The sequence below is a fragment of the Genypterus blacodes genome, unplaced genomic scaffold (genome assembly GCF_046128005.1).
Source record: "Genypterus blacodes isolate CSIRO-AG114 ecotype Tasmania unplaced genomic scaffold, CSIRO-AGI_Gbla_v1 ptg000023l_1, whole genome shotgun sequence".
Lineage (NCBI taxonomy): Eukaryota > Metazoa > Chordata > Actinopteri > Ophidiiformes > Ophidiidae > Genypterus > Genypterus blacodes.
This window is the reverse complement of record NW_027466836.1, coordinates 376219-403521: the sequence shown is the minus strand read 5'-3', so window position 1 is coordinate 403521 and position 27303 is coordinate 376219. Positions and strand designations below refer to the sequence as shown.

The window sequence follows — 27303 nt, the reverse complement described above, 5'->3', positions numbered from 1 at the left end:
CGCGCTCATTTAATAAGAGACATTGTAAATGCATCAACCTTTTATTGAATCATTTTATTCAGGGACGAACGAGTAATGAAATGCAAATTGTTTGCTTTCAGCCAAAACGACATATAGAATTTACGAGCCTTATAATTAGCTGAAAGCTGTTGTGACAGAATGCAAAATTAGTTGTGATATGAACATGAATGAACGTGACAGTTGCCTACAGCGTTTGTGTGTGTGTGTGCGTGTGCGTGTGTGTGTGTGTGTGCCTGTGTGTGTGTGTGTTCGGGTTGTATATCAGCACTTAAATGGGTTGCGATGCACTGCAGAGCTGCAGGAGTAACAACAGGCTGCAGGTCCAAGTGATGAAGTGATAAAGAATGAACAAAGTTGGGGCAGTTAATTGCAAATGGAAAAAGGTGTGCGTTTGACCGTATGTGTGTGTGTTCACATATTGGAATGATGGAGTATACGTGTGTTTGTACAGTATGTGTGTGAGGACTTGTTCCTCTGCGCTTTAATGTGTGTAGCGGCCGGTTGTGTGGCATCACTGAGTCGTGTCTCCAGCCTCACTGGTGACATCATAAAGCCACGGCTCACTAGGCTCAATGGCTGCAAGGATGTGTGTGTTCCGACACCAGAGAAACACTGACAGGACTGTAACATGTGTGTGTTGTTTGGTCATTTTGGCTACACTCCAGTTGGATGTGATGGATTGCTGGTGTGCTAATGGGTTGTGTAGCTACATGACACACTCAGGGCCAAGAGGGAAAAAAAAAATCCTTTGCTCCATTATGTAATCCATCTATTTGGACGTGGAATGAAACAGTGAAAGGATTCTCCAATCACCGCAGAACTACTTGGGGTTTAACTTTGACCTACTTACCATAGTTTTACAATCTAACGCACCGTGCTGATCGACAGCTCTGTAACAGCCTGGGATGCTGGGATGAGCTCCCTCTCCCTTCGTCCTATCGGATCAGTGTGTACAGACAGACGGACGGACGGAAGGACGGATGATTTTTAAACCAGGCTGCTTCCCTCAGATCTCTGTGATGTCGCCATAATTACCATTCTAAGGAAAACAACAGAATGCTCCTTTTACATTTAGATATGAAAAACAACAAGCGAAGCACTGTGAGCGCTCTGAGAAGAAACCCTCGAGACATTGATTGGTCTCTCAGCGGGCGTGGTCAGCCAGGTGGAGGAGAGAAACAAACCCTCCCTGTCAGTCAGACCCCCCGCTGGGCCCCGGTCTCTGAGGATATCATAACCCTCCAGCCACCTGCCCGCTTTCACCGAGAGGTTTGAAGTTGTAGACACTGACAGGCCGATGGTGTTGTAGATATATACACACACACTCGCACACACACTGTCAGTTTGACCGGTTTGACTTTTGAAAATAGCCCACATAGCCTGCTGCGGTGCTGAGGCTCTGGGTAACAAATGATTTTTGCAAGATGGATTTTGGTGAAGCAGGAGGATTCTGCATATCTGCCAGAGCTGCATAAGCGCTCATCACCAACCTGTAATGCTCTGATAAATCATGGATGAGACATTAATAAGGAGGCATGGTTGTAAAGTGGGACAGCCGGCTTGTCGTGGCTGTGCAGGTTGATGATAAATCTGTCCTCTTACCAATCATACCAAAAGGCCCAAAACAGACATTTGCATGTACAAGTGTTCATTTGGTAGCGTCAGCGCTAAAGGTGCTAAAGAGTTCTGGTCCGACAACAACAGGCAGAGCAGGAAGGAGGTTCAGATCGTTGACGCCATTGCTGATGCCCTCCTAAGTCCAATCCACTTATGCCTTATTAACGAGACGGTGATAAGTGTGGTTATTATGTGTAGAGTCTGAATTAACGTTGGCGTGATTGTGTAAGCAGCAGGAGCTCAGTGTGGCATTCCAGAGAGCATTGAGTGATATGTAGGTGAATGTATTCTGCCAGCGTTCCTCCCTTGCCTCATTCGCAACAGTGGTGTTGCTCTTTGCTGTCATAATCGCTTTGCACTCATCAGCCATTGTTCCGCTTTAGGCTGCTCTATTGTTTATAGCGTTCTTGATGGCCCCATTATACGTGATTATGTCTGTAACGCAAATGTATGAAGTTCACGTCTAAGCAATCTTCTCTAAACAACACCTTCATGTTAAATTGAGTGGAGAGCCACTGCAGAGTTCGTCTTCGTACCTTGTTGCCTTTATCGGCGCTCCAGAGCTTGCAGGTCTGCGGTAAAGACGACTCAGAAGTGTAGAAGTATAACACCGGCAACAAGATGATCAAGGAGAAATACTGCAAATAAATAATGCAAAGCAAAGTTCCAGCTTCACTGCATATGCACCCTGGAGATGCAGTGTGAGTGCAGATGTCAGAGGGCTGCAGCAGGCCGCCACAAGACCTTTCTGAAGGATCTTAGGTGTGAAAGTGTTAAGAGAACATTTGAGTCTCTGGGCGCCCTTAATGAGCAGCTAAAGAGCCAAACCTCTGGCTCATTCCGCCACTAAGGGATCACAGGGAAGGTCGTCTTGCTGGAGAGTTAGAGCACAAGGCGTCCTTCATTAGCCGAGCACAGAGCCCCAGGGTGGAGCTCAGGTGGACGGGCCATGTCGCCTTCGCCGCTTTGCAGACGAGCATCGCGGTTTTGAACGCGACGTGAGCCGCCATAGGAAGCCGGTGGAGAGAAATGAGAGGAACTTGTGTGTGTGGGTGGCTCATGGCCACATGTCTGTACATACATTATTGTATAGGAGTGGGGAAAACTAGTTTGTTCCTCGGACAGAAAGTTATGGAAAGTTACGAAACCAAAAATCCATTTGGGCTTAATTCAATAATGGATTCCTCACTTTCTATCTCCCTCCCTCTCTCTGTCTCTCTCTCTGTCTCTCTTCCTTTAACACACACACACACACACACACACACACACACACACACACACAGTATATATAACAAATTGCAGCAGCCACAGGCAGACTGGCCATCTGGAAATTTCAGAACAATTTCAGAAATAACTGCCAGATTCTGGACGCGTGACCGCCGCTGCCTGTCCACCCGCATTTAAATCCAACGGACTGACACATTTCATTATGTTTTTTTTTATTTCTTTAGTCAGAGTTAGGCAGACAGATGACAGCCGAATATGCAAATTCAATCTGAACGTTCCAATATCCAATATAGAAAGGAAACTGGCGAAGGGAGTGAGATGAAACGATGCGTTTGAGGCGGCAGGATCCTGTTATTATGCAAAGAATATGAAGAACAGCTGGAGCAGAGAGATGCAGGTGCTTTGGTGCCGTAATATGCGAGGTAGCGTGTTGTGAACCACTATTTGGCTTGAAATGCTCGTTATGACTTCTGGATAAGTGAACAGGCTTCGATTTGTGCCAATTTCATTACAGCGTTGGTGTAGGCCGGTCAGGGTCAAAGGTCAGGGGTCTCTGTCAGGATCAGCGGCCTGGAGATGCGTACTGCAGAGCTGCAGCACCCACAGTTCAAATGTGAGGACGTTTGTTCCACGTCTCTTCCTCCTTCTCCTTCGAGGCTCTGTCTCTGAACTCGACAGTAAAAGTGAAAAATGGAGGAAGAAAAAGTTCATTTCCATTATTTTTCACATTTTTATATTTAAACCCCCAATCCATCTCTGGAGCAGCATCCCTGAACAAACTGAGCAAATGTATCACCCCTGTCCAATTAGCATTTTTGTTTGTGTCTCTTTCTCCATTCGCCGAAATTTGCACTGCGATCTGCCGGTCAGGCTTGGGGGCCGGATCGTGGGCCGGCTCGCGGGCCATATACTGCCCGCGGGCCGGAGGTTACCCACCCCTGGTGTAGAGGGTGCAAAGGGTCCATGTGCGTCCTTAAGGGACCGTCTGACAAGTGCACTCACAGTAATGTGTCCAAAGCAGGATGCAAGTTAGATTTTCAATGATTGGAAAACTTGGAGGGTTTAAGGAACGTTAGGTAATGGGAACTCAAACACAACATGACGGAAGTGTAACTGTCAGACGTTTCTTTCCTTGTGGACAGCACCAGGTCAAGGTAGAGTTTAGCGTTTTGTCTTGTGAACTGAATTGCGAATAGTTTCCTCGTCTCTGTTTTGACACTCAGATAATTTGCAAATTATGGCGAGAGCTCTTCAGCATTCAGTGGATCAACCAGAGACCTAATGAACAAGGGAGGATGATACTTTTAGATTCATTTAGTCTCCTGCGACTCATCTTCTCTCAGGGCCGCGCTGGATTTCACAGAACAGGAGTGTTCTTACAGACAGTTTGACTTAAGTTCTCACAGTGAGCGTGTAATAGGCTATCTGAGGAAATGTAAAGAGCGACGATCCCACGCCCGTGTTAGCAGAGGAGGAGACCTGGTGCGACCCGGCGCTCGCATCCTTTCAGTGGAATCTAATCTGACGTCTGTCTCCCGGTGAGCAGGGGCCTGCGGGATATTAGTTGTTGGCTCTAAACGTATTCTGGTTTCATTCTAGGAGAGTTTGGCAGCGCTCCGTGCTCCCGGGAAGCCTCTGTGCATAAAGACCCAAAAGAGCGTATAGAAAAGCTGACTTTGTAGAATGCTTGCATATGAATAATTTCTCTCTCTCTTTTTCTCTCTCCCTCCCTCGCTCTATTCCCCTTTTTTCATTTTTTTTCACCTTGGCTTTCTTCTTAAATGGTTCAAAAGGCTTTCCTATGAGCTGCAACATTCATTACCATAAAACAGATGCTTGTTACTGGAGGCCACGAGCAGGAAGGCAGTCTGTTACAGTAAACACAACTGCTGACTTTTCCTCCGCAGAGCCAAGTTTGCGATTGTCCAGGGGCAAAGTCAAAGTTATAGTTTATCACACTAAGTAAAATGCAATATTCCGTCCGACAACAGCCCAGACAAATCCCTGCGTTTCGTAATAATTTGCCGGCGTTCGATAGGAAACGAGGATTAACGCAAAGTGAAAGGAGTTATGAAGTGACGGATGAACTCCCGGGCTGCCCTGAACGGCTCCTTAATCGGAGAACGGGCTCCCCAGAGGCCACAGCAGGGACCCGTACGTCATCTTATGTGGCTCATAACACACAGATACAAGGCGCCGAGCGAAACGCAGAGTGAGGAATGAGTCGGACACCCGCGCCAAGCCGCAATTAACGTTCCCGCCTTGGCAGGAGGCCGCTTGTGTTTGTTTCCAGACACGTACCAGGAGGAAGGAAGCCGCTTTAATGACACAGCGATTACAGCGGAACAGCGGAACAGCGTTCGCGACGGGCTGAAAGTCTGAGCGGCCCGAACATCATGCGACAGCACTCATTAACCGATTTAGTTTGCTACCAAAATAGTCGCAAATGTCGGAAAAATAGTCACAGATGTCACAGACGAAGAGTTTTCCACACGGATTAAGAGGGGGAAAAAGGGAAAAAGGGAACACAAACAGATATAAGTTTTATTACATTTGAGAGTTAAATCACTTTTAACAACACTTCCTGCCACAAAAACCCTAACTCTCCTACTGTCTGCAGTGATGTACAGTCGACTGAATGATACTTTTAACCCATTTCTCAATGACAGCTGCGTGCCGACATGGTTGCCAGTTTGAGAAATGTGTCAAAGTAAAGTGCCGCTGAAATATTTGAGCATTTTTCACATGACTGGACTCTGCAGGGAGGATGTTGTTTTTGTGAGTCGTGACTTCACAAACATGGCAACTCAACACACTCGTCAGGTTTTCCAAAATAGTATTTTGATAAGTTATTTCTGTGACTCGGTCGTCTTTACAACGGAGAGAGAAAAATGGCTTAGCTTTGCTGTTATTAAGGAGGAAGATGAAGCAGAAGTGAGTTTGTTTACTCGCTCGGCTGACTGATCCAGTGTTGTGCTGCGATGCAGATACGATATGAGCTTATTTTAAGATTGTGATATTCCGGATAAACATCAACGCTGTGGCCCGGAGTCCCTGGAGATTTATTAGAGGCTCCACACCCATAATAGCAGCTAATTAACATTATTTACAGTGTTGCTGAAGGAACACAGCAGGGTGGAGCAGATGGAGCTGAGCCGCGTGCGAGTGGAGGGCTCTGCGTGCGCCGATCAGCAAACACTTCACTTTGACTTTTAGAGTATTTGTATCCTTTTGCCTTCAATATCGATTCGTCTCGTTTCTCTCCACTGACGTCGAGCCAGCGTGGTTCAAATTTGAGCTCCCCTTTCTCCAGTCTGAAGTCTGGTGTGGCGTACCAGCAAGGGTTAGCATTGCCATGGCAACTGTGCAAGTATTTCGGCTGGTGAGCGAGGAGCGACTCTGGTAACTTCAGGCTTCTTGGTTTGAGGCATTCATCAGAGCGATCCGCAATCTGATCCTTGGGTTACACAAACACACGCCGGCTCCTCTGCTTTGGTCGGCGGTGTAATCAGATGAAAGCTGAGGTGAACATTCTTCACTGTGATCTGTTGGAACCAGAGGACATTTATGGGAGAAAGTCTTTTGTTTCTGGCCACAAAGGGAGAATGACGTCATCACTCTTCCCTCCCTAATGGAGACGTTTGTCTCGGGCCAAAGAACAATGACCAAAGTTCTCAACTCAATCGTAAGTTGAGGGCTTTATTGGGTTTTGGATTTGATTTTTGCCAGAACTCAAACCTGCCAATCAATAGTTTGTGGATTTGAAGAGTCTGAGTCCGAGTCTGTATTCATGGTTAAAGAATCAGGTTGTAAAAGCTAGATAAACATAGAAATGCAGATTGTTTTTTTTTTTGGGATCTGATATTATTTGCTCTCTTATCTGTGAAGCACTTTGACTTGCAGCCCAACGCATAAAAAGCGCAACGTGATGAAAGTGAAGTGGCTGAATTTGATGCTCACCAGCCGTTCTGCCTGGGCCGACTTTTCAAAATAAAAGCCCCGAGTGAGCCCAGTGCGACAGGGACCACAGACTGTGCCGTAACGAGCCATCGCATGAAAGTTAACAGCTGGGAAAGAATTGCGATGAATAGTGCTGTCAGGGATCCATGGCAACGGTCCTGGGCTGTAATATGAGACACGTCCATGATGGCCAGTTTAGGACCTGCGACCAAAGCCAGTTTGTGACCACATTTTCCGACATTTAGGGCCAAGATCAAACATTTTGACGGCTCCTACGACACACCACTATAAACTGGGTGCAGATGGAGCAGTTGATGATGCATGCGATTGTTTTTCTCCCAAGAATTCATTGCACAACCTGACATACATCAAAGGTGACATCCTACAGTCTGACGCAGGTTGTTATGACCATCTTGCACAGTTTGACATGCAGTAAACGTATAAGATTGCTGTTATTGCGTCGCTCTTTGCATCAGCTGTGGGGCTTTTTTCCAGATCCAATTTTGGCTGATAGCAATAACAAACCCGGGCGAGCGACAGCGGAGGGTGTGAGGCAGCTTATACACTGAGGGATGACCAGAGTCCAACATGAGGATTCACACTGACAGCATGACGAATGGAGGGATTTTCCTCCTTTACCATTTCCTCCATTGTAGGACGGAGCCGTATGGTTTTTCCACAAATCCAGGAGATGTAATCCATAGGGGAAGAAGAAACGTGATGAACGACTCCACATCCCCCCCAAGGTTCTGCTTTACTAATAGGATCAAAGCAGGAGAGGATAAAAAGAAGAATAGATATATGACAGGATGAAGATGAAACATGGCTGTGGTCTCTTTCTTCACTCCTGAGCATCTGGGGGATACGGAATGCAGCTCGGCTCGCCACACTGGTGCAGGAACATCGGCGCGGAAACACAGCGGCACACACACACACACACACACACACACACACACACACACAGGCACACATGCAGGCCTGCCCGCACTCTCACACACTCATCTCCTTTGGCAAACAACTTCACAGCCGTTCGGCGGGGAGAGGATCGCACTCTGCGGGAGGCCTGGGGACAATTAGCATAACTCACCAAACACTGGGCACACGGCGAGCAAATCAGAGGGAAATGAAAATGAACTGGTGCAGCCAGAGGAGAGGAAGAGCGCCAACAACACACTCTCCTCGCTTCCCCGTGGGGGGAGATTGACAGAGAGAGCTGGCGTCTTCATCTCGCACCACCAAACCTCCGCTCCCTGAAGACGCTGGGTGGTACCTGGTCCCCTCGCCCCGTCACTCGGGCTCTGGCCCCCCTGCTGTGGCCCCTGGTTACATCACTTTGCGGGAGAATGCAGAACTTGTGGCATAAGCTGTCAGAGAGAGAAAGCGAAGCCATTCCTCCCTCCCGCAACCCCCCCAAGTTGTGTCTCGTGAAGAGCCGTGCCATTTTCTGGCAGTTTCCGTGGGTGAGTTGCCGTGGGTGCTGAGAGGAGGTGATGGCACCGGCGACGGGAGAGTTTTTCCTGCGTATTGCTGCTATCTATCCGGCTCAGAGCAGGATATTGCCTCAGTGTTTGTGTGCTGCAGGGGAACATGATTGATAATGGGTGGAATGGTTCTGCTGGGCGGCGCTGAGATGAAGTCTTTGTCTGTTTTTGTGCTGCTAATGTGGACGCTCCAGTGTGTCTTAACTGAAGCAAGAGAACAGAAGGCATAAGAGGAAAATAAGCACATGCGGGTCAAAGAAAATATCACGTCATTATTTACTCAAATCACAAAAGTTTAAATAGTCTTTGTGCAAAAGCTAAACTTGAAGATGTGACGCTGCGGAGAGAAACTTAGAGGGTAAAAACAAGACTTCTTAAAGCTCCAACTTTTAGGATCTCTCTCTCTCTCTCTCCCCCCCCCTCCCCCCCACCTCTCTCTCGCTCTCAGGCAATTTGAAGCTGTTTCTTTTTTCATTTATTGATTTGCCCACCCGGCTCATCAGATATAAGGAAAGTGAAAATGACCCCCTCGAAAAACTTTCACAACAATGTCAAAATCAAATAAATAAATAAGAAGAACTCACAGACACACACACACACACACAGACAGACGAAGGTGAATTTTAATTTCAGACTTGATAGACACTTTGGAATTGAAACCTGGGGGAAAGTATTCCGTAGCGTTGGCTATGTGGTTTCCAAACCAAGACTCAATTCCCTTACCAATTTTCGGCAACACTGCCTCAAGAGAGGTAAACAGTGTTGAGAGCTCCAACCAATAAAAACTGTATTAGAAAAAAGGATTTCCATCACCCGATAACCTATATATCTGTATAGGCGTTAATATTTCTCCAGGATTAAACCAACAGAGGCTCAGAACACTTCAACCATGGTGATAAACAGATTGGAGTACTCCTTTTTTAAACGTAATCATTGCGTAGCTTCATAGTTCGGATGATCAAAAATGTGCAGGTGCCCGTGTGACTTTGGATATGCAGAGCCGGAGCTGACAGTTTATACTCTATATGCTAATGTGCTAACTATCCACAGTACAGAGTGTTACTCGGAAGAACTTTCACTTCCACCTCCCGCACAACTTTGGGTCGTCCGCGCGGCCGTGGTGGTCAAGCCGCGGCTCTCGGTTTAGTGAACTGTTCGGGGGCCGTATGGATATACAGCTACTTTACTTGGCAGGAGTTATGCCTCGGCCAGGAGAAAGAGACACGGGTATCGATCCATCCGCGTGGCTCCGGGCCAGGCCGGAGCTCCAAACTGCGCGCATTGTTAAAAAACTGTTATTGGTCAATTTCTAGTTAACATTAAAAGTGCTGATGGCCAGTTGGTGAATCCTATTAGGTCCGAAAATTGCAATCTGTGCAGCAGCGGAACAGATGTCATCACAGAATGAGAAAAAGCTGCAGTTGAGAGTTTGTGAGTGTGTGTGTGGGTTGGTGTGTGTGTATGTACAGTGTAGACGGCCTAAATTTGAGATGTCGTGCCAAAGAGCTGCTTCGTTCATTCATCTCTTCCTCTGTCATCTTCCTCATCCCCCCCCCCCCCCCCCCGCCCCTCGCTGTCACACCTTCGTCTCCTTCCTGCTCGTTCCTCTGATCTCCTTATCCTCTAACCACCTTTCTCCTTCGCTCCGCCTCCTCTCCCGCACCTTCTTTCTTTTTACGCTTCATCTTTATCCCCCGTAATCCAAATGTGGCGCGTTGGAGATAAAGCGGAATAACAAATTTGCTCGTGTCGACGGCAAGAAGTCTGCCCATCAAATCTCAGCACGTAACCCCGATTCCTCTAATAACCACTAAGACTTAATTGGTGACAATTACGAGCGTGAAATATTCCAGAGGGAAACAACAAAGAGAATCAAGCGACTCATTTACTCTCGTTTGTTTTACATCAAAGGCTTTAAACACAAGCAAGATGAGGGCGGCAGGTGAGAGTAAACTGACTCACACTGCTTCACTATTTACTACCAGTTAGATCTGGATTGTACTTAACGATTAGTACGTAAACTTATTATGGCTCCTTCCATAATGTACATTTTTTAACCACTACCTGTTCAAAAGATTGAAGAAGGTTCAGGAGTGTCCGTACGAACTGGAAATGGCGTTTTGCCTCCAATACTGCCCCCTAGTGGAGATAGTGTTTAACCCAGGCATTATATTTAACCAATAATATATGAACTCAAAAAAGAAGCAACATCTGTCCTCTAGTGGGTCTTTGCCAGTTGAACATGAATCTCGTTTGTTGCTGTTGACTTGCTCACATTGCGGTGCAGCAGTTTAAAGGTAGCTATTGGCAGAATGTGCTGACCGGCATGTTTTGCTTTAATTCTCTTAAATCCGTGATAACATCATCCTATCCACATTTGTTTTTCACCCTCCCCCCGCCCCACAACACCCCGTTGCCCTTTACTTCTCTTTGGAATTTAATTACGGTGGATAACCAGACCTCAGCGCCGTCTCACCGGAATCAATTTCAACACAATTTCAACTGGCAGCTCGGCCGCGCTGCAGTGTGACTCGACGGAGCAGCAAAGTGAGGAAGGCAGAGCTTGTCGCACTGAGCTCGCAACCTTGCAGCTCCCTTCCCTCCCCCCCCCACCCCTATGGGGCTCCCAAGGAGACCACGGCAACCCCCACTCTACCTCTAAAGAGCAACAGAGACTCGGCTCTCCAGTCCCTCATTTGACAATATACAAATATATCTGATCACCTCATAGCCTGGTTAAATCTGTGTTTAGTATGTGGTCGTAAGTTTGTAAATGTCAGTCATCTACTCATTCTGTCCTTAAGGGAGGCAGTGGCTCAGTGGATAGAGCTTCCGCTTGGGAACCCTGCCGAGGCGCCCCTGAGCAAGGCACCGAACCCTCAATTGCTCCCCCCCTGTAATGTAATGTAAGTCGCTTTGGATAAAAGCGTCTGCCAAATGAGCGTAATGTAATGTAACTACTGCCCTTCCTATCCATTCCATTCTCTCAGTGGACGGCCTTGGTTGTGATATTTAAATATTGGAGGCAGTGGCTCAGTGGGTAGAGCTTCCGCTTGGGAACCAGAGGGTTGCCGGTTCGAGCCCCTGCCGAGGCGCCCCTGAGCAAGGCACCGAACCCTCAATTGCTCCCCCCTCTGTGAAGAGTGGTAATGTAATGTAAGTCGCTTTGGATAAAAGCGTCTGCCAAAATAATGTAATGTAAAAATGTAATGTCCTTGCGTCCCTCATGAGTGCTGCTCTGAGGGCACCCACGCCCATATTTGGTGCCCAGTGCTGTGTTAATAGAGGATAAATCAGTTCTTAAAAGGTCTATATAGGATGAACTCAAATGTATCCACAGCCAGAGGATTTGCACAGCGGCGTGAAATCCTCTTTGTTTCGCTGTGGCGGTGGAGCTGAGAGAGCGAGCTCTGTGTGGACTCTGTGTGGACTTGGTGGCGGCCTGGGCATGCGTCTCTCCAGCAGGTAATTGGGTCCTCTCCCCTGCCAGTGCGTGTAATCTCCATGAATGCAGCGTTTCAAGGTCTAGCGAGGATACGGGCCCCCCGGCTTGGCACGTGGCACTTTGATTTGATGTGACTGATGAGGGCCACGGCTGGACTGATGCGGTCGGCTCGCGTCTCAGCTCTCCCGTCCCCCGAGGTGGACGTCCCTATCAGCGCTTTTTCGAGCTTTTCATCGTCCTTCTTGGCGCACGCGGCAGAGCCGAGAGGTCAACGTCCTTCTGGGTTCGGTCCCCGTGTGGGTTCGCTTGATATGCAAATGGTTTCCCGGGAGATTCAAAGAGCGATACTGACGTTAGAGGCCGACTGAAAGTTTCATTTTCCCGAAGGCGATTTAATATCTGAGAAGAAACAGCTGACAAAGATACTGTGAATGTGCCAGTATGTGTTTCAGGTGGATTGTGGCTGAACTTTACTCAAATTAAACTACAAATTAACAAAATTTGAGTTTTTGTTATATATCTATGTGTTCACCACCTCATGCTGTTTTTCCCTAAGGATCACTATTAACCTCCCTCCCTTATGGCACCAATAGACTTATACTTGTTTATTTTCTATTATTTCATCGTCTCTATACATCCTACAGCATGTCTGCCTCCTTTCACGATGGTTTGGGGAGGCAGTAGCTCAGTGGGTAGAGCTTCCGCTTGGGAACTGGAGGGTCGCTGGTTCGAGTCCCTGCCAAGGTGCCCCTGAGCAAGGCACCGAACCCTCAATTGCTCCCCCCTCTGCGTAGGGTGGTAATGTAATGTAAGTCGCTTTGGATAAAAGCGTCTGCCAAATGCTCGTAATGTAAATGTAAATGTAAATGTTTGGGACTCAGAAATGGGGCAAGAAACCGCTGAGAGCTGGTGCTCATATAGTGACCTAATGTACGCAGGAGCCCACACTAACATGCTCGTCCTTGTGATGTCCTCTGTTCTAGATCTTTGTTCTAGATGCTGGATACAGGATCACTCAGCTCTATGCTCCTTGCAGTGTCTCAGCCTCCTACAAAGCAGAACTGTGGCACATTTGACATACTTTACATGGATTATAGTGCAACTAAAGCAGTAAACAAGTTTGTGTACACCTGAAGACAAACTGAAATTCAATAGTTTGCTCACAACGAACTACAAATCTATTTGAGTATCTGACTGCAAATGTATGTATTCAGCTGTGTCCATGCATGTGTGTGTGCTGACAGTGAGCGAGTCGACAGTTCCAAATCCCTTAAAACCAAAATATATACTGGAGACGTCTGTGGAGGAGGCTGTTGAAATAACAACGTCCAAGATTTGCAACTTGCCGATTCAAACCTCTTGAGTGAAATGTGTGTCTCCTCCATCTCTGGAGTCGTGTGTGTGTGTGTGTGTGTGTGTGTGTGTGTGTGTGTGTGTGTGTGTGTGTGTGTGTGTGTGTGTGTGTGTGTGTGTGTGTGTGTGTGTGTGTGTGTGTGTGATCCTGCTCTGTGGACATTGTTGCCTTCCTGCAAATATTTGTCTAGTCACTCTCTGGGTAAAGGAAGTTTGTCGTGGTACTTCCATTCTAATTTCACCCGGGCAGAAGTTCTTTCATATGCAGATGTGATTAAATTAAGCTTTGGCAAGCTCATTAGACTGGATTTACATTTAGAAACGTTTTTGTGCTTCATCCCCTGAACCTCTCAGCTCCAGTACTCCACTTACAGGATTCTGATGACCTGACATTTCCGTGCCGGCTCTCCACCGCACTCTCACCAAACCTGTGTCTGCTCATCAAAGCTGGGCGATGGCACCCCACTGCTTTCAATTCAAGCTTCACTTTCCCATATTAGACACTCTGATGGTTTTGTAATGAGTCCAGCTGCTTAATTAAGTGGACCAGGATGCGGATCAAAGGGCTTTGGAAGATGCAGTCGCTTCTTTTGGTCAGTTCTGGACCTTATCGCCTGTTTTTAGTGTGGCGGAAAGTTGCGCAGAATTAGATTATAAAACGTCTACAAAAACAGCAGGGCACTAAGATGAACGCATACATACATTTATTACATTTGTCAGCTTATTTAATTGAGCTGAAATGATGGAAAACAGCATCTTCTCAAAGCGGAAAACAGCCTGTAGATGCCAGAGAAGATTTAGATGGAGGCTGACTGAGACTGACTGACTGAATGAGAAATAGAGAAATAAGGCGGCAGTTTGATTCCCACATTACTGTCTGACGTGTCAACATTTAGAGGGGAATAAGGGGTCGGCACCCTGCAGTGCAGACAAAATGCCTAACATCCTTAATAGAAATATGTGCACGAATACATCACGACTCTATTTCCATCTGCTAGCAGCTTGGCTCTTTTTTCCATTTTGTGCTGATGTTATATGACGCAGTAGAGGAAGAATAAAGGGAGGATTGAGGGCTTATCGAGCCGTGCAGGTGTGGTATTACAGACGTCTCAAAGGGAATCAGACTCGCAGTGCGAGGCGTAAGCTGCTGCGCTGCGTTCTGTACGTAATCCCCACTGCTCTCTCTCACTGCTGCGAGTGGAGTGGGGCCACGGCAAGGCCACATGGCCCGGTTCTCCGACAGGGCCCGGTTCTCCACCAGGGCCCCGCCATCCATGCTTTCCCTGTCTGCCCTGCCTCGTTTGCTACACACACACACACACACACACACACACACACACACACACACACACACACACACACACACACACACACACACACAACGATGATGGATTGACAATTTTATCCGAGGCTTCAGGAGACCCAAATGGAGAAATTGCATTACAGTGGCTCAAAGTATTATTCCACTTAAATATATTATGATCTCAAAACGAGCTCATTGTGTGTTTGTGATGTAATGCCTTTAGATGGATTAGCCTTTCAAAGCGCTGAACCCTCTTTTATTTTAATTATGTACACAACTGTGGCTGAAGTAATGAAAAAAAGATCAACTGGCCGTCTGTTTTTGTCTCAATATTAGACGGAGGATCTGGACCACTGAATATTCAGCAAGTCTTTGTAGGCTAATTATAACGTGCGTCTTCATAAACTTGGGGACCGCATGCAGCGACTCAATAACACGCAGCGGGAAAATAAATTGATTTCTTGCTTTGATGCGGCCGTGTTGTGTGCACAAGTGTCTGATGAATGCGGCGCGATAGAAAGAAATCTTATTCTTTATTCCTCTTTGTATGATAATTTAGGCCAGCTACAGTACATCTCATTGCATCAAACCCCTGCCTCAGCACAGGAAATCTATTCTGGGCCGTGATGAAATTAATGGAACACTTTATTGGTGCGGGTCATGTTTTGTTGGTGTTGCCGCATTGTAATGAAGAAGAATGTTGAGGAATGTTGAGGAGGTGGAACATTAAAATGCCCCCCGGCAGAGTTCTGCTTGCCTTTGAATGGGAAATGAGTCCATCATGGGGGAACAGCTCGCTCAAAACAAGTCATGATTAATTCCAGTTTGGATGTGTTTGTGCACATGTTGCACTGATTGAAAGTGTACAGAATGTGCATACCAACACGCGGGGAAAAATTACATGCATACAAATACGGCCCCCGAACAAATGCACCTGGTTTTGAGGAATTGTGCAGGATTTCAAGCAAACTGGCCCACATACACACAGGTACACACAGGTACACACTAGTGTACACACACACACACACACACACACATACACACACACACACCAGCCACAACCAGAGGCAACAAGTACGCATGTTTGTTGTGGGAAAATGAGTGTACAGACAAACAGAGCTCGATTGTCTTCCCATTTGTTTTGGAATAGTTAATAACCTTTTCCTTGCTGAGGCTTCGACTTTGGGCTGGAACCCATTCATGGCAAGTCATAGCCTTTTCAAAATAAATGTGAACAGAGCGGGGACGTGATGTCACCACCCACCTGCCTCTTTTCACCCTCGGGAGTCAGACTTCCCCAGACAAAGATCAAGGCCTCCTTCAAGCAGCCACCCTGACCGACCAGTAGGATTGGTGCGACAAGTCCATATTCACACAACCGAGCCGGCGGTACAGCTGCACGTTACCCGAACCTCCAGATGGCAAGTGTTTGACCCCAGCACCGCCCACGCGTCATGCAGATCGTTCAATTCTGCACCTCAAAAGCCACAAGTTTGATCAGGGCCAAGTTTGAATCTGTTCCCAAGCATAACAGGAGCACAACATGGAACTTTTAATTGAAATTGAACACTTTGAAAGGGCTTCATTTAGTGTTTTTTGCCACATTTATTCTAAGGACATTGGCTTAATTAATGCAAACAAATGAGGCCATTAGAGCCTCAGAGTCTATGAGTGTCTGGGCTGTGTTTTAAATTGTGAACACAATAGCATGAGAAGTCTGCCTGAGCTCTTTAGAAGGCAGAATGAAGGAAAGGCCTCATAAAAGCTGCTGAGATAAGTGTGAACTGAAAGGAAAGTGTTCTTTTCTATTTTACTACTTCAGAGCTTATTTGCAATTGGATCTCTACAAAGAGATTCTTTGTATTGCAGCTTTCATCACGGTGGTCGACACTAAAATGTACAAATACGGGAACCTGCTCATGAATCAATGATTTAAAATGCAACTGGAGTTCCAATTAATGAGATGGAATCTTTAAATGTGCTTAGTTAAGTATAGAAAATGTTAAATCTAAGTAAAATTAGGGGAAGTGGTGAATCCCAAGTTGAGAAGCTGAAAGCCGACAGTGTTTGTCCCGAACACTGAGATGAAAACAGCCATGAAATAATTATTAAAGTTGTTGACGGTTTGAGTGTGTTTATGTTCAGAGTGTGAATTTTGCTGAAATGTGAAAGGAAAATCCAAAATTGGTCAAAGTGTCTGTAGAACATTGAGAGCACTGTGATCTCCTGAAAGGCCTGCAGAGGACTCAGAGTATTACACACACACTGGATACTTACAGAAGAGATCATTTGATTCATTTGAACTTGATCAAAGAAAATAAAGCCACGTTTCCAACATTAAATCCCAGTATTGATTGAATGATGGTTATACTGTGCTTTGGCTTTGTGCGATAGAACGATCAGACGTGTTTACTTGGTGAAGAGCTCGTGAGCTAATACGGCTTTTCTGATGTCCTTGGCATCGAATGCTTGTGAACTCCGGAGACAGAGGCTCGTAATAGTCTTGGCAAGAGTCGGAGTCCTAATCAATTTGAGATCTGGCCGGTCGGGTCTGCTGTCATCCCTGGATCTCTGCCTGTCTCTGTCTGTGAATCTTTACCGGCCCTATAACTACACGGGCAAAGAGCCACAGGAAGTCAATCTGAAACTGCTACATAGAGCACATTTAGGTCCGCCGTGAAATTTACTCATCAGCTGTTTCGTTATGTGAAAGACAATAACTTTGTGAGATGAATGCCTGTCTGGTCATTATCTCTGAGGAGGAGTGGTGACCATCATTAAGGCCAGAGTGACTGTGTGCACTATTGCTGCTGATTCAGGTTGGTCTGGATCACCACAGGGCATCAGGACCATGGAGGAAGTGCTTACCATAATGACTGGCCACCACTTTCCTTCCAAGCATGTGTGATCTTTACTGAGACACACACACACACACACACACACACACACACACACACACACACACTCATACACTCTGACAGACTCTCACCCCATAGATTCTGGGATGAGATCCAGCCCCTCTTCACTGGGACTGGGTGCTGCCAACAAACCTCAGGATACTTGGCCAACCATGATATGGAGGCAGCAACATGTACACACATACGTGTGTAGAGCGCTCGCGGAAGGCTCCTGGTCCAACTCCAGGAACCTGTCAAAGTGTTGCTGTGGTACTTGTGTCATCAGTGGTACACCAGAGATGACTCAGATGTACAGAGAATCACAACAATTGGAATAAGTGGAAATTCTGTCATTGTGGAAAATTTGTCATAAATTCAACAACTTCTATCAGGAAATAGTTTGTTTATTTATTTTTTCCCTGACTTGTCTTCCCTGCTCTGCTCTGTGGTCGTCACGCATACACACACGTGCTTCTTCATTGGTTTGTCTTGGTTGCTGACTTGTTGGTGAGGCTCAGCGTTGGTTATTAAGTCAAACTAACACCAGCGGCTGATAATGGAGCAGATCTGTAAAAGACCATCATCTATGTGTCAGCTGAGGAACTGTGGCTTTTACAACAGTGTGTTTCGCGCTCACACAAACACACACACAGACACAGACACAGCCTGCGTGCTGTTAACAGACAACAGACTAATGTGCAGTCGCTGCTCGGTGACCCGTAGAAAGATATAACAATGTCACAACAGCCACCTGGTGTATTGGTTCTAATATTAAATCCCCTGACTAAGCAGAGGTGGCGAGGCAGAGCAGCATGCAAAGTAGCTACATGTCAAAAGCTTCACTTTCTCTCTCATTTTTATTCTCTCTCTCTCTCTCTCCCTCTCTCTCCCTCTCTCACACACACACACACACACCTTTTTCTCCTCTTCCATCTGCTCTCTATCTGGCCATGACTCAGGGCCTCCAGCTTATGGAAGATCCTATCAGTTGTGTATTTATAACTAGAAAGAACCCAGAGACCATAAATTCCCAAGAGACAAATTTCCGTCTGGATCGGAATCAAAATAATAGAAAACAACGTGAAAAATGTGTCTGATTGCTGTTTTTGTTTTTCTATTCAAATAACTTCAGTAGTTAATGTGTAAACAGTTGGAGCATCTATGAGTTTTGGTTTACAAAACAACTCAGGGAAAAAGTTTGACTTTGCACGCAGAGAGACAAAGTCGTCCTCCGAGACGCGTTTCGACAAAGTGATTTCTTTTGTCACAACTGACAGCTGATTGGTTCCATCAGTTGATAAACACATGGAGTCATTTGAAGCTGTGGACGCGCCGTTTGGAAGAGACGGAACAAAATCACTCAAGAGACGGACAAACTTACTAAAACATGACAGTGTTCTTGGCATATCGTAATTATATTTCAATCATGCAAATGAGCTTGGTTTTGGTAGTTAGGAGGCTGTTGGAGTGTGTAATTGAAAATGCTGGAGATTGTCTTGCATCAAAATGTCGAGGAATGCACTGGCTGGCTGCTAATCAGAATGGCTCCCGCGTGCGACAAACACCAAATCGCTGGCTGGATCTCGCTAGAATTGAATCATTTTATCTTAATTAACTGTGCAGAATGCATCCAGGATTGTGTGAGTGCCAATTCCCCCCTTTTTCATTGTCTTCACAACAAGTAGAAAATTGTTTGGGGGCTGAGTCACAGTGTGTCAGAGTGTTGGAGATGTTTACAACAGCTGAGCACCGTCCGTTCATCTCGCTCCAGTTTGTCTTCACCTACGTGTTTGTTCCTGTTTATTCCCTTGTAGCAGCAACATCTTTCCTTAATATTGCCTCAGAAACAACTGTCTTTGTGGAGCTGCAGGACGATGTGAGATTTGTGTTTTCATTATTACTCTTGTGCCCCTTTGATGTCACTAAACTACTAAAACAAATCTCACATCATATAAGAGAGGTAGATTGCTCTTCAGAGTTGATAATGAATATGTCACTTCACCTGTTCTCAGTGATTGATATCATCCACACACAGTAGATTATTCTCCCAATAACAGGGAGCAATTAAATTAAATCCTGTTCCCGGCGTGAACCGGCTGTCTGACACTATTTGGACATGTAATTTCACAGGTTTAATTGCTTGCAGCAATTTAGTCGGCTCCACTAATTGCTCCATTATAGACATATTGAACATGAATAATGAGGAATTTAATTCATTTTTTTTCGTTAGGTCTAGTTCATACCATACATTTACAAAGGTGATCTGGATATAATAAATTGCGCCTGAAGCAAATTATTCCCTTGAAGGATTTATATAGTCCCGGGGAAGTTCTGACTTCTCAAAAATTGCATTTGAAATGTTGAAACTGGAGGGAATAAGAAGCTGCACACATTAGGCATTACAGGGAAAGAGCTGGACACAGAGATAACGAAGAAAGAGAGAGAGAGAATGAGGAGGAAAAGACCACGGCCCCGGCAATCTGAGCGTAATTATTCCAAGTCTGTCCTCTCCCATCTCTGCTTCAAGTCAAGGACGCATAAGTCGTCTTCAACGGTAATTCTGCTCCCGACTCGGCCGTGGCTGCATCCTGGAGACGACACGTACAAGGCAAACCGGCTCAGGCCTGATGGCACAGACGCTGACAAGGTGTCTTCAAAGATGCTCCAATTCTATCTACTGTATGTGATGTGAGGCGGCACGACACACGGGAGGAATCCCAGATTGTTTATATTCCAAACGCCTCTCGCTCTGCTGTCGTGACATCTTTACTTGCAGGGATAAATTGAAAAGAAGATGAATTACGTGTCGTCAATTGTAAGTGGGACATTAGCTCCCACCTCTACATCAGATTCACTCCGCAACCGATCATCAGACAGATTATCGGGAAAACACAGACATCAGCAAGAGGTTTATGTTTGTTTGGCCGGTTTATGAGTTCGACCGTCCCTTACTGGTCACGAAGTGCGTCAGGTTTGTTTTGGAGATGGGAACTCTGGCCCCAAGAGTCCATCTCCGAACTCTGGCCCCGAGTGTCCATCTCCGAACTCGGGCCGCTCCGTTGCTCGTTTCCAAGTAGGAGGTAGTATTTTCCTGAGTTTTGAGTTCTTGGTGTTTGATGTTAAGGACTCCATCACGCCTTGGGTAAAGCTTTAGTGATGACCTGATGTGGGGGTACCGGTATTTCAGCTCAGAGATCTACCTTTCTAGATCCCCTTGCATCCAGGAATGTATCAGATTCCATGTGAACTTGCTTGAAATACGAAAGCAGTCATAGCTAACACAGCATCACCCGTGAGCTTCATGGTTGCTTCCATTTCCAGAGCAGTAACTACCATGCAGGCTTCATCGGCTCTATCTTTGGCTGGTTGCCAATGGGAGGCTCTGAGGGTCAAACTATCTCTGAACACACATAATACTCTGATGTAAATAAGATGTTATTCAGCCTTGTTCTGGTTGCTTTCACCTTGGAACTTGTGTACCGCGGCACTGCACATTTTTCATTCTTCCCTGAAAAAGTGTTAAGCTCACAAGGTTTGAATTTGAAAAAATTAATTTGCTGATTTACTTCTTTTTATTTATTAATGTATATGTTCTTGCTCTGTAGTGTAGAATTGGTCTGGCATTATTGTCTTAATAATGTCTGCTGAACTCGATAACAGATGAATCATCCGGGGTAACGGAACGTTCACTAGCATCACCGCCACAAATTAGCATCGCCTTGTTGTTGTTACCTGACTAGAAAACGTGTCAAGTTATCAAACTGAAAAGCGACAAGATATCACCTTTCCATATTCCAAAACATGTCCCCTTCACCATGTTTCACAATTAATTGAAATAGTACAAGTTTAACACTAAATAGTATTGTGAGTGTAGCTAGCTGGCAGGTTTGACTCAGCTGCCAGTGCTTACATTTTAGCGCAGTTTGCCAAAGCAGATTAATGGCTGTTGACATAGTGTGTGAAATGATTAAAGTCTTTGGTAAGCAGTGTAGCTGTTTCTCTAATCTTTATTTTATTTCATGTGTCACTGATGATGTGGAATAACTGCAGTAACACACTGAGGTGCTTCAAACATCTTGGCCTGTTTCTTCATAACCAAATTTTCCACCGGGGATCAATCAAGTGTTATCTTATCCTTGTTGTTTATCTTGTTATAGCATGGTTGGCGTGGTAACGTGTGGTAATGTGGTGCATTTATGCGCTGGTGGGAAGGTGAAAACATCCAAGAGAAATATACCTCAGAGCACAGCTGTGGACTGTGGAGCGACGGCGACAAACAAAGAGCGAACACGGCCGTCGTGAAGTGGGCGATGAGGATCTGGCAGCTTAATTGTAACACGAAAATGGCTGCTGTTTGTGCGACTTGAACAATAGGCATAAAAAGCTCACGCCGACATTCACTAAAAGCAAAGATGGCTGGTTTTGTTGTTTACGTGTCAACTTTGATGTCTTATTTGCGCTTCAAGTTCGGCTAAATGGAAGACAAATGGAGTAATTAGCAAGGTTATTAAAGGCTCGGGTGGCCGCATTTGTGGGGGGTAAATATTGACTGTTGTAGCCCAGGTGTAGGCGGAGCATAAACCACAGCAGCGGCGTTGTGTAACCTCAGCGTGGGATTTGCTGTGCCACTGCGCGTGTGTGTGTGTCTCAGTGGGTGTGAATTTGTTTATTTGTCTCTGTGGTGATGTCGTGGCTCTATACTTGCTCACTGTACACGTACACATTGATATACATTGTGAGTACACGTGCATGTGTGTGTGGTGATGTGTGTGTTCGACAGGCTGCAGAGTCTCTGTGACGGGCTGATGAGCACCGGAGGGTGTCGAGTTTCAGCTTCTCCGGGGTTTAGCTGCAGGCTGAGGTATGAAGGGAGAGGAGGAAGAGGAGGAAGAGGAAGAGGAGGAGTAGGAGAGGAAGAAGGGAAACAGAGGGTGGAGGCAAGATTAGGAGGGAATATAATTCTTAATGAGGATGAGACGAAAAAAGGAGAGATTCACCACGAAACGTTCGTATTCCCGCTGAGCCAGATCGCCTAATAAACTTTTAATGTCAAGATGAAAAAAGTAAATAAGATCAATCTGCTTTATGATGCTGCTAAAATGAATTTAATTACGTGTCTGGATCGCTCTGTGGAAGGGACAAGATGTTTCTACACACACAATGAATGTTTGTCAAAGAGAGAGAGAGAGAGAGAGAGAGAGAGAGAGAGAGAGAGAGAGAGAGAGAGAGTGTGTGTGTGTGTCACCACAACCTGTCATTTGCTTTTAGCTGGCACCGCACCACCGTCATCAATCATACTAAAGTCTGAGACGGACTTCATCTAGTTTCCTTTTACATCTTCATTAAGCCTTTACACTTGTTACTTTATTGAGAGGGATCTCGTCAATCATTATTCCTCAATGATGTCGGCGAGAGTTCAGTTGTTTTCGTGTCTTACTTACTCTGGAATAAAAGCTTTGATGTTTGAGAGAGAGAGAGAGAGAGAGAGAGAGAGAGAGAGAGAGAGAGAGTGTGAGTGAGTGTGTGCTCATCACAGGCTCCATTGTTCACACATTCGTCTTCATACCTTTTGTGTACTTGAAGGATTAAAACTTTATCTCTGGGCGGGCAGATGAGGCTAAACACTCGCCCTCACCCACAAACATGCAGCTTGTTTCAGAGCTGACTGCTGCTTCTTCTGCTTCTCCGTCACGTTCAGGACAAAATGTGACACAATATGAGCCATGAAGCTTCAATCGGCTCACCTGCAGGGCTTTAGACGTGTTGAGCTCCTCCCGGGGATCTGCACCCCAGGGTGCCGGGGGGAGCGGTGCCACCTCTCCGTCTTTGTCGTGGGGAGAATCGAGCTCCCCAGCGGTGTCGGCGGGTTTGTGGAGTGGCTGGTTTCCTGTATCACCTGGACTGTAATCTCCTGCTGCCTCCCGCCGCTGTGGCATCAACTGTGCTTTTGTCGGCTCATTGATTCTGGCAGTGTGAGGAGGTTTTCATTCCGGAATCAAATTATCCGTCCATCCGGCATTCCGGCGTCTCCCTCAGTGCTATCGGCCCAATATGCAGGGACATTTACAGCAAGGAAATGTAAATGATTCTGTGTGAACAAGGCTTATCATGTTTGAGATCACAGTAGTAAATTGAGCAATGTTCTGGTGTGTATGTGTGTGTATGAGTGTGTGTGTGTAAGCATGTGTCCCTATATGTGCCTCCTGTTTATTTTTTTGGCAAAGCCAGTGGCCAGTGAGATCAAGAGAGACACAAGCAGGGGATTGTGCTATGCTGGGTACTGCACCCGTGTGTGTGTGTGTGTGTGTGTGTGTGTGTGTGTGTGTGTGTGTGTACGCCGGTGACGCCCCCTAAAGCTGTCCAATATTCTTTTTCATATCCAAGCCACTGAACAGTGTATGCTGTCAGCTCAGCAGCAATGTGTGCTGGTTGGAACGGGGCTCTGATCTCCACAGGGTGACTGGAACACACAGACACCCACACACATATATACACACACACACCCACACACACAGACATACACAGGCACATACAATACAGTAGGGTTCATGTTAGAAGAGATGTTTTCTTCCGTCCCCATGTGTACTCAAACACTGTCAAACTCGTGTTTTTACATGCACACACACACACACGCACGCACGCTTGACACACACACACACACACACACACACACACACACACAAACACACGCAGCAGAGCCCTGATACTGACCTCTGAAGCCATCTCATCTCTGCCTGTAAGAGGAGCGTGAAACATCCTGTGATGCTCAGAAATGAGTTCGCAGAGGCGGCGAGCAGCGAGCCAGAGCCCTGGAGGGACGGCAGAGCGGCAGCCAGAGCGGCAGCCAGAGCGGCGGCCAGAGCGGCGGCCAGAACGCTTGTGCAGATTCAAGGTCGGAGCTCTAACACTTGCTCGGTTTGAAATGGCTGCAGGTTTTGATTTCCAGACGCCTCCCTCATGCCACTAAATGAAGTCTTAATTATCAATACCCTGGATCACATTACAGGCCCAGCGTCAGAGGAAGTCTCTCGGTGCCGGCGTGTTAATACAGTGGACGTTGAAATTGGTTTACGCGTCTTATTGCATCTTATTAAAAGGCGCGGTAATCGTTTTAATAACAAGCTTATTTCTGTCTAACTCTGTATTTATTTTAATTGCTCAGATCTGGGAAATACGCCCGGATATCAGCTCAGCTTTGGGGACGACTTTATCTCCTCGTGTTTCTTTCCCATTGTTAACATTTCATGACTGTTGTCTCTGCGTGGCAGCTATAGACACTATAGAGCAAAAAGCCACTTTGAGCTTTCATGGCTCTCGCTTCAACAATGTGGCTGTAAAATACAAATCAACCAGTTGACAGTTGCCTGGGGGCCGGAGAGCCGAGCCGAGCCGAGCCGAGCCGAGCCGAGCCGTGCCGAACCGTGCCGCAATTGGATCAGCTGAATTATAAAAGCACAACTAAAATCAGTCTCAGTTGCTGATTGGAGCTTATTTATCTTGTTTTCACGCTGGTGGTCCTGTGTGTCGTCGGTGGTCACCGCTGTCGTTTTGGGGAGTTTATGATCACAGTGGAGGGAAAGTCTTTGTTTTGACGGCGTTAACCAGACGAATTCATCCGTGGCGACACGGCTCGGGTTAGATCGATACCCACCGAACACAAAAACAAGCAACTTCTCTTGCGCTGGTATTTAGGAAAGGTCATTAACATTGAACGGCGATTCATTTTAGGTGCCCGGAGTGGAAATGATAAGAGGGAGCTTAGGTATTGATCTGCTGCTCCTCTCTCTCTCTCTCTCTCTCTCTCTCTCTCTCTCTCTCTCTCTCTCTCTCTCTCTGCCGCCCCCCCTCTCTCTGCCTCTCTCTCTCTCTCTCTCTCTCTACATAAATGCCATCCTGACATGTGACACATACATGAAAGCACAAATGCATTTCTGGTCCTATACTAATGGCATGAATAGAGAACTATAAGTGGCTGTCAGCCATAATTCGGCTGCTTTGATAACCGCCGAATGTGTGACGCTTTTGCTGCTGCACCAATTCCTTCCCATTTCCGTGCCGGTAGTTTTCCTTATCTGAAAAAAGACCTCCTTCCTCTTGCTTCCTCTTCTTTCCTCCACCTCTCGCCTTGCTCCGCTTTTAAAGAGGTCACCGCCGGTATCTACACTTATCTTAGCGGACAAGCGGTTCGCTCCCATTGTGAGCTTGGATAGACGCAAAATGTGCAGGTTCGGTTTCCATGGCTCCCTTTGTTCAGACCCAAGATGAAGACTCAATGTTGAAGTTGTTGACGTTGAATATATTCACATTTTCAAAAATTCAATCCCGGTTTTGCACAAAAGTGGAATAGAAACGCGGCTAATGGGCGAAGCAAAGAAAAGCTACCGAGTTCATTTAGAGGTTGAACATGTGCCAAACAAACGATCATTTCATACCTGATTCAGCCTCACAGTCTGAATCTGACTCCCTCACGCTGTATTTCATTCTGAATCATTTCTCTGCTCTTGATTAAGCTCATTATGTTGCCAATTTACCGTGCAGATAATTAGACTTCAGAGACTTTAGCCGTCTGCTAACCGCTTTAAATGAGCCAGAATGATGGAAATTGTCATCGTTTAGTAGAATTTCGTCAAATGGGGTCAATGTCTTCTAGATGTGACACAGTTTTAACATATCTATAGTCTTACAGCTCCGCTATCTGCTCATATCTGGAGTGGTTTCACCGCTGCTTTGCGTATTGTCTCTGTCGGAGCCGTCAATTTCTTCTTCTCTGCTTCAGTTCAAGAGGCTCCTCAGACCACCGACAGATTCAATTACTTCTGACGTCCTCTTCCTTCGTTCCCCTCGTCTCTACAACCCGTTAGTTACGGAGAGACAGAGAGAGAGAGTTGTCTTTCTGATGGTCTTATATTGAGACAGGGAGAGAAAATAGTGCTAATGGTAACAGCGTCTGGAAGATGAAACAGCCGATTGTCAGTCTGTTGGATTTATTCCCGATGTATCCACTGGTCTGTGGGCTGGTAACCTCGGGCCGCCGTGTCACATAATAGTTCCCAGACCAGACAGAGTTTTGAAGAGAGTTGTGGTGATGCAAAGACATTTTATGATGCTGTGGTTTATGAGGAGCCATAAAGAAGAAGAAGAAGAACAAGGTCTTTTCTTAGCAAATCCCAAGGCGAAGGTGAAGTAGTTATCGGACTAAACCAAACCGTGTACAGACGGGACGAGGCTGACAAATAAAACCACTCCAGAGCTTTTTGAGTGGAGGTGATGGACAGTCTCTTCTCTCCCGTCTTCATTTCAATTACTCGTTTATTCCCTGATAGCCGTGTTCAATGAAAGCCTCCAAACTCTCCGTGGCACTTTTGGAAGGATCCGGATGAGAATCTGCATGCTTGCGTGCCGCGAGCAGGGCTTTGCCGGAGGGGAAGACCTCTGGGTTCATCTCATTTCGCTAGTTTCCGAGCAGCAGCCCCAGAGTGATGCTCCGTTCTCTGCACCAGACTCCCGCAGGGCCCCAAGAGACCCGGCGCTCCGCTCTTCCTCGCTGTTCATCTACTTGCTCAGCCGTCCCCCATCACCGAACAACGCCAACCCCTCCGCATGTCCACCAGAGGCACCTCCTCCTTCTCCTCCTCCTCGCCCCCCACACACACAATCTCCAGCATTCCTTTCCCTCCTCCTAAAAACAAGCACTGGGACAGTCAGTCCAGATATTCCGAGGCGAGACTTTTGATCATCCTGAGAGGAAGCAGTGGGACACAAGCCGGCTCAAATATCAACTTCTTTTGATGGAGTTTGCCTGAGGCTGCGTGTTCGTTCCCTCCAAGGAGCTCAACGCTTGCTTAGATGGAGTCTCTCACACACACACACACACACACACACACACACAGAGGCAGATAGCAGAGTGGGAAGGATTCTATTCACACACACTCAGTAGACACGTAGGAGCGTGAGACTGGTGTGTATTCTGTACACGTCCTGCTCGTACTTTCTGCTCTT

The 27303-nt window shown here is 46.4% G+C and overlaps 1 protein-coding gene across 1 annotated transcript in view; it reads left to right on the top strand.

Annotated features, from left to right (window-relative positions):
- Nucleotides 1–27303, top strand: part of LOC142992813 (transmembrane protein 132D-like) — a 97314-nt gene that overhangs the window by 1001 nt on the left and 69010 nt on the right. The window lies entirely within an intron of this gene.